The following is a 9,261-nucleotide window of genomic DNA, read 5'->3' as shown; positions in this document are numbered from 1 at the left end:
CCGCTAAAAGTGTAGTTGGGAGCCCTATTGCCTAGTTGTTACCATGAAAACACCGTCGCTCTGCCGCCGCCACCATTAACTAACATTGTCAGATTGCTGTTGTCAGGCCACTATCGTCTGACCATCTCCACAAGACTGTGGTCATCTAGTCGTTGTTGCAGTCATTGAATCGCCGTCGTTGGACCAAAATTATTTGATCGCCATCGTCATTATCGAGCCACCATCATTATAACAACATCGCCCAATCAATACCATAGTTACCAAATTGTCGTCGTAGGACCACCATTGTATTGCACCAACGCTCAGCCAACACCCAAACCCCTGAAGTATGCTACCGACATGTTGTGGGCAAAAGAAAGTACATGAATGACATAAGCTTGCAAACCCTGCAGGTTGTTCCATAGAAGAAACAATGAATCTGATCAAAATTGTAAAATCAAGTTGGTTGAATAGATAAACTATGAACAAATAACTAAATAAACCAAATACAACACCTAACAGGTGCGTTAATCTCAATCCCCAATAAATTTGCAATATTTTATTCACACTCTGTTTCTGTTCTAGCCAAGAGAACATCCTTAGCATCCATCTTCTTCAGATCCCCCTTTCTAGTTAACCCTTGCTTAAAAAGAGGATATATTGAAGGTGGGTCAAAACTAAGAATAAATTAAAAAAAAAATAAAATAGCTACAAAGATATTTATATTGAAAAATTATCAGCGGTTCAATTTAAAGCAGATCATATTTGACTCGAGAAGATATACGAGAAACATTTTATATAAAGTTCTTCATAACCAAATAAAAATACAAAATCAAATTTATTTTGTTTTTGGTTCAAGAGACCTCCCGCTAAGGTGTATCCTTATGGTTAATTACATCATGAGAAATATTTAGAAAACTCATGATAAAATGTGTTATATTTGTTCAAAATAGTCCTGAAATAGGCAACCAAAGAGAATTTTTGCTGTCCTAATAGGGGGAAATCCTTTAGTCATCAGAGCAGAGCTGAGCTACCAGGCAGAGGATAAATTATTGTAACCTGGCGGTTATACACCGCCGAGCTAAGAGAGCATATGGTACGCGCCTAAAAAAGACTTGAAAAAAAAATGATTATGCCAAAATGTGTAGATCAATATATGAGTCGAAGGAAAACCTAAGTCGGTAGAGATAGTCTGGCCCGGGCTTGATGGGCCTAACCTTCTCAAACTATTAGGACCACATATTTACTAAGTTATGAAGGTAGTAGACCCAACCGATATGAGAATCACTTCCTCAACAACTCATTTGTTGCATCATCCGAAGTGATCATGTATGTATGAAGTAAAAGGAAATGAACTACTAATTACTTAAAGACTATACAAGGACCAAAAATGTTAAATATGGACTATACCTTGCAAGGGCTTGGACAAGAAACCTATACATAAAGAAAGAAAAATGGACAACTTAGTTGCAAAACAAGTTGCCCCACATATGACTTACAATCTTGTTTGAATAGAGAGTGACTCTAACACCCTATACTGCACTAGACAACCACTTAATTGTATAAAACGTCTTTTAGGCTAGGCAAAATGGAATGCATGAATGCCTTCCTCGAGTTATGCAACATGTATACAATTATCTAAGACATCTTGATTGTGGAGATTCTATTAATATGCAAGAGGGATATATTCATACATTTTATGATCGTTTTAAAATTAGCTTAAAGGCCATGCAAGAAAGTAAAGATAAGAAAATAAAAGTGCTAGTTTTAAAATCATGTAATTTTTAATCTTAAATTGTATTAATATAACTCTTTTAATAGTAGTTTTTATAACATATATTTTATCATAAAGAACCTAATCGTGCTAGTATCTAGACATTTCAAATGCATAATAAAGATTGAACACTTACAAAGTACAATTACAGAATCACTCAACATAAAAGAATAAGAAGTCAGGTGGACTATAATCTCATAAAAAAAAGCGTTCAAGCTTCGCATATACATACCCATTCCTAAAAATATACAACATATGTATAAATATGAAGTTATGGTATGAGGCACGAGCAAACAATTCCTAGTTCTCTCAACTCTTTCTATCACTTAATTCATATGTATTTATATATCTAAAACATAAATACATATGCATAAAATGTGCATTTCACATTTTAAAAGTTATAGTAATGATATTTTTTGTGATATGAATGATATGTGATAAAAATACTAAAAAAAATAAAGTAAAATAAAGTTTAGCTCTTAGTATATAAATACATAGAAATTGAGTGATATTTACTTAAATGCCCTTAATTTTAAGGCAGATATTTGGTATTAAATGAGTTCTATTGCTAAAGGTAGGTTAATGGGACAAATAAATAAATAAATTTATTTTAATATATTGAATGAAAGACATATGGAGAACCACTAAATGCCTAAAGACTTTTGACTCATTAAATATCTCTCCTTAATTCATCGTTAAAGGCTGGATGCGGGCCCGGCCCATATAGGCCGGCCGATGTTGTCGCATAGGATAAATATTTCAGCATACATGTAGAAATGTTTAAACCGTCCGATTAGAATGTTAGCGCATTTCAGCCGTTCATATTTCCTCATAAAGCCAAGATGGCGCGGGCCGCATAAGTCGTGCGCCACACGATGAATGCAGCTCGCCGTCGCCGGCTGCTTGGCTCGTTGAATTTGAAAAAGTCGCATAGGGCTATTAATTAAGATTATTTAAAAATGACAAATAATATTATCTAAAATTTAAAATTATTGATATAAGTTCTACTATTACAAATCCTCCAAGAGGAAAATGGGGTGTCTGTAAGAAAGCTGGTGTCGGATTTTTTGAAAAAAATATTTATTTATTATTATCACCACAACTTTCTAATGGTGCATTTGGAGCGGCGGTGTGGTGTTACTCCACAGTTTTTTTGTTTGACAAAACTGCATTTTTGTCTGCGTTTTTCAAAAGCTGCAGCTGACAACGGTTAATGTTAGAAAATTACGGTCTGACATTTCAATTTTTCATTTTCTGCAATAGCCACTACAGTCTTTTTAACATCAGTTTATTCTTTAACAACATCTCCAAACAGATCATAAGAAGTTGTTTTCTCCCACACAACTTCATAACCATATTTCTTAAACATATACAACCACCTCAAATAAACATTTTGACATACCCTTATTATACTCATAAAATTTAATTTCATGATAATGCAATGTTATCACTTCCCCAAATAAAATAATGATTATAAAATTTATTATGGTATAAGTTATTGGAGAAAATATATTCGCTTTGCGCATTTACGAGCAGCACAACAACATAATTGTTGAGTTCTTAGTTTTTCACAATGAGATCGCTGATTCAAATCACACATATTACTATTTAGACTCACCCTTCATAATATATAAGTACATGAGTTCGAAGTCTACGTTGGGCCAAACTCAACTATGCTTCTACTTACAAATAAAATGTATTTTTTAATAAAACAAAACTTAAAATATTCAAATCTTATCAAATCAAATTAACTTTAAATCTCAATTTAAATAGCTATTTAATTCAATATAAAATATATGCAAAGTTTTTTACAGGCCAAACGTTGAAAAGAGAAGGGGAAACGAAAATTTTTAATGGGCTTTATCAGGCCCAATTATTATGGGTCGATACTTGAACGAAAAAGCCCATAGAATGGGACTAACATGAAGTTAACTCGTATCACGTTTTGATTCTACATATAAAATTCATTTGAAATTATAATAAGGGACATATCTATTTGTGATTCACAGCCCAAATAACAGAGTATAAGAAATGAGAGAGAGATGACAGAACCATAATGAACTTTATTACGGTATTTATTTATATTTTATTCTCATAAAATGATCTCATTAATTATTAGAGAAGATGCTATAATATAGTGATATTACCTTTCTACCTTTGCTTTAATTAGGGCTATACAAGATATTCTAGGTATTTTATATATAGAAGCACATCACTCGGGTGCTCTCTGACGTGATCGGTTGAGCTTAATTGGCTTCGACTTGTAAAGGCCAGTTCGTCCGGCGACGCTGAGTCGATAAATTAAATAATTTGGGTTTGTAAATGGTTAATTAAACATTTTAGAAGATCCATAGATATAATGAAAACAATTCTTAATTAAAATATTTATATGCTTTGATTTTTGAAAATTGCGTCTAATGACATTAGTTGACACTTACAATTTTATTTATTTATAAAATTAACATCAAAGTATTACAATGAATTTATGTGCTGCAATAAGTTTGATTGATAAGGGCCTTTGTGCACTTTTTAACAGTAGTTTGAGGGCACTCATGTAAAAGATTTTAGAGTAACATTAAACTTGAAATAAGGCCCATAGAAATATAAATGCTGAGGCGACAACACCCATCAACAAATTTATCATTTGACACAAATTTTAAGATATTATTTTTAACAAAAAAGATTTAAACTCTAATAAAAAATACGATAGAACTTCAATAAACTTACAACTAAACTGACCGACTGAACGAGATGACCATAATGACACCAAAATTATGATCTCGATGAAATGAATCCAACGAGCCTATGACCATTCAATTATCACATTCTTAAGGTGTTTAAATGTTCATAAAATTCATCCGGTCCGAGGAATCGCCTTGGTCTGTCAGATAAAATGGTTTAGATTCTTGTCTTATTTATAGAAGATTTCACTCCAAAATTCAATAAAAAGAGTTATACTCTCTTCATGAAAGGGGGGTTGGAGAAAGATGGAGATGGAGAGCTGAATCAGGAAGAGAAGGAATAGAATCTCAGAGTCATTATAGATTTGAATTCTAGAACACTTCCAACCTTTGTAGCAACTGACCATTGTCGACCACCGTTTGTCGGCCATCATTAATCTTCTTTGGTTGCCCTTGTTTATTGCAATGAAGCCCCTCACGAAGCCACGATGTACACCATGGAATAACGAAGTAGTGCATCATTTTGAACACTGTGCATCGACGCACCCGAAGATGATATAATCATGCACTCGAAAACAGGGTAACAATGCACCATGTAGACGTTGTAATAACACACTCCAAATATGATTTAATGACGAACCCCTAAGACTTTGTAACAATGCACCCCACATACAGTGTAACAACGTATCCCCAATTTAGGATCATAAATAACGTTGTATCTAGGATCTGACGAAAAATTCGCGTAATAACTGCTTACATCGTTGTAATCATAGTACTATAATTTTATTTTGACTCCTGAAATTCTCTCATTGTAACTCTCCGCTACGGCCAATGTGACCAACTAATGCTTACATAGAACAAGAAACTCCTAACACTGACCTCTATAGCATACGAACATTATTACAACTCACCACTACACCATATGCAATCAACTATAACCTATATGGTTCACAACTTATGCGGCTCCCAACTCCAACCTACGAACATTATCATAGCTTGCCATTACAACATATGCGACCAATTACAGCCTACGTGATTCAAAACTCTCTGATCACTGTAATCTACAAACATTATTGTTGCTCACCTTTGCATTCTATGTGGTCAACTGCAACCTACATGAACCACCGTTCATGTAACTCTCAACTCATGCCCTAAGGCCTACGAATGTTATTGGGGTTCACCATTATGATTATTTGGTTCATAACTCAAGTAGCTCCCAACTCCGAGCGCTATGACCAATGGACCTTATTGCAACTGACCACTATGACCTACGTCGTCCATAACTGATAAATCTCCCAACTCTAACTTCTAAGACTTACGAATATTATTGCAACTCATCACTACAACCTATACAGAGTGTCCCCCCTGTGGTCTCCCCGACTGTCTAGATAAGCTGATCAAACTTATTTCAATCTGGCTCCAATCATGCTCTTACCAAACTGCGAAAACACAATTTGAAACTTCGGATCATCATTTGAATGGCCAAATGAGTTCCAAAATTAACATATTTATTGTCAAATCGAGCGTCTTGAAGAGATGCATCCAACGAGCTCAAGATAGCTAAATTATGAGTTCATTTAGACATTAATATCATTAAGAAAATTATTTTGTGATTAAGGGTGATCAATAAGAACCGATCAACCGAGTGGTTAGGAAAATTATACGCCATAAGACTAAAATATGACTCCCTAAAAGGCTATATATAAGCCCATTCTCTTCATTTAAGGGGAGGAAGAAGAGGAAGAAGATGAATTCTAGCACCTGGCATAGAGAGAAGACCCGATGATTACTTTTGGCTTCCGTAGCCGTCGACACCTTTTGAGCATCGTCTGTCGACCATCATCGATCATCACCGATAATCACCAGCTACCGTCCCAACCACCAATCACTGAAAACCGCTGCTTACAACCATTGTATTCTAAATTTGAATGTTGCATCTAACATTTGTATTAAAAACCCAACAATAATTGCCGACCTCTATAGCTTTCAAACAATGCCGATCACCACCCGTCAATCACTGTCGTCCAATATCAACCATCATCGCTTATCATTTGTGACCATTGATCACTGGTCGACGATGACGCCTATTTGCAACTGTTTTATTCCAAATATTGTTGGTATGTATAAAACTTGTATTGAATACACTATGAACCACCACCAATCTTTGTAGCCTCAATTCACTAATTTATAGCCACCAACAACCACTTTCGGTCATCATCTCCTACCACTAATGACCACCGACCTTTGGCTACCCCTCTGCTTACAAGCGTTGTAGTCAGACTAAGATCTTTGTGGCCAACTACTACCATTTTAACCATTAATTATGACCTTTGTGGCTAACCACTGCTATGAAAATTTTCAACTACAACTCTGCGATCAATTGACACAATTGCGGCCACCTACTGCAGTCTTCATAGTTGAGTACTGCCTTTCTAGCAACTAGATGCATCCTTTGTGGCCAAAAACTATTCTTACAGCTTCTATATATGATCTATATACCCAACTGTTGTTATTGAAACCACATACTACAATCTTTATTACCGACTACTATCTTTGTGGCAGCTAACTACGTCATTTGTAGTCAATTATTTATATTTGTTGTAGCCCAATTATGTTGTCAATAACAAAACCTTAATCCTACTAAGTGGGGTTGGCTACATGAATCCTTTTTCTCCATTGCGTCATATTCAGTGTCATATTTTCATTTAATTCTAATAAACTAAGACAACTTTTTATACAATACACCCAACTCTTCCTAGGTCTATCTTTGCCTTTCTTAACATAAGTTAAATCTAAACCATCTACTCTCCTAATCAGATCATCAGATGATCGATGTTTAATGTGACCAAATCATCTAATACGACTGTCTCTAATTTTGTCTGTCACTGGAGCTACACCAACCCTATCATAGATATATTCATTTTGCATTTTGTCTCTAAGTCTAAAGCCACTCATCCACCTAATCATTCTCATCTTGGCAACACTTAACTTAGTATTATGGGTCTCTTGTAAAGGCCAACATTCAACGCCATAGAGCATTGCAGGCCTCACCATCAATTATGACTATTATAACTAAAATATTGTTATACATATGTGATTATCAACTTTATAATTATATAATCTCTAATTGAGGATAAACGTTTACATATATTTACAAGTACATATTGGATTACTTTGACTAGACAAGACCACATGATTTTTTCTCCAATAATTTTTTTCATATAAAAAATCTCGGCATTTCCTGATACAATTATTTTTTTTCAATTGTGTGTCTGTCGCCTTTTGTATCTTCATGTAATGCTAATACATTAATATACTACTTTCCCGTCGCAAATTTTCCGACTCACCATAATAATAATAATAATAATAATAATTGATGCATGTCGAAAAATTTGCAGTAGTAGATTAGTGTATTATCGTCTTAGCGTGTCACAACGATTCAACTCACGTTCAGAAGAGAGAAAATAAATAATAGTTACAATAGAAGTTTTTATGTAGAAACCTTGTAGTGGAAAAACTACGGGGTCTGGCTTAGCTGAAGAATTTCACTATGAAATGACGATTACAGTTGCAACCATTTGTTCCCCAGGCAGGAAAGTGTTATAAGATCTTCCAAGTTACAACGTTTATGTAAAGATAAACTTGTTGCAATAAACGGGCGGCGACCAACAGCGATCAACAGCAGCCGACAGGTGATGATCGACAGTAGTCGGTTGTGGTCGACGACGGTCGTCGATAGTCGACGTCTACAAAATTAATGTTGAACTTCAACTCATTCTCATTGCTACAAGTTCTTTTCTCAGGTTGCAATCTCTCCTCCTCCTCTTTCATGAGAGAGATAAAACTCTATTTATAAATTTTAAAGTGCAATTAATACAGAAATATTAACTTTGACCAGACGGTATGAATAGTTATCTTTGATGAGACATCATTATTTAACGGAATTTTGAGTGTTTTAACGATGCCAAAATTGAGCGATCTTGGGGTTGTTGGATTAGTCTTGTCAACACGCTCGATTTAACTATAAACTCGTTGGATTCAACATCCGTTTGACATTCCAAATGTCTCTAGAAAACTTTCACAAGCGATTTAATGACTTGATTTGAGCTTAATTTTACTCGAATTTGACTAATTTTTACATAATTGGATTCCTCTCATCGAGCCGGTCAGTTTGACTATAATTTTATAGAATTTAAAGCTCCATTAACTCTTAATTGAAGTTTGAATGTTTTTTACTCAACGTATTACTTTGAGATTCATGCATGATGATAAAAATTTTGTTCATGACATATCAATAATAATAATACTTCTTCTTGATGTTTTATGGTTGGGGAGCAACAATAACAAACTCTCACAATGTCAGGTACACCTCAAAATAAATAAATAAAATAATTAAAAGAAAACTGAAGAATTATAAAACTTATAAAACTAACTGTGAGGCATAGAGTACTATACAAGTTCTAATTCAACCACTCTGAAAATATGTCTAAGTCTTATACTGCTTGAGAGACACGAGCCCATGTTGCAGCCTGCATGAAGAATCATATCATTTGTATGATTACATTATTAAATGAATAATATAATCTCCAACAGCCAAAGCTTGCATTTATGTATATGTTACAAAAATACCCTTTATGTTAGGTATGTCACATGTACCAAATGAGGGACACATGTTGGAGCGGAACAGAAAGAGCCAGTGGAGCGGAGAGGAAGAATCGGTCCAATCGGAGGAGTTTCGTTTTGTGGGTTGGGGTTGCGGAGGCAATGCCGCGCAGTACGACACATGGGTAATTCTGTAATTACATATTATACTCCAGGGCTATATAT

At 34.7% G+C, this 9,261-nt stretch overlaps 1 protein-coding gene across 2 annotated transcripts in view; it reads right to left on the bottom strand.

The window, feature by feature from the left end:
• The window catches only part of LOC110019551 (protein SPIRAL1-like 2), a 14,843-nt gene that overhangs the window by 4,734 nt on the left and 848 nt on the right, over positions 1-9,261 (bottom strand). The window lies entirely within an intron of this gene.

This window comes from Phalaenopsis equestris, unplaced genomic scaffold (assembly GCF_001263595.1).
Source record: "Phalaenopsis equestris unplaced genomic scaffold, ASM126359v1 Scaffold000061, whole genome shotgun sequence".
Lineage (NCBI taxonomy): Eukaryota > Viridiplantae > Streptophyta > Magnoliopsida > Asparagales > Orchidaceae > Phalaenopsis > Phalaenopsis equestris.
Note: the sequence above shows the minus strand (reverse complement) of the source record. Positions and strands in the feature narration are given on the sequence as shown.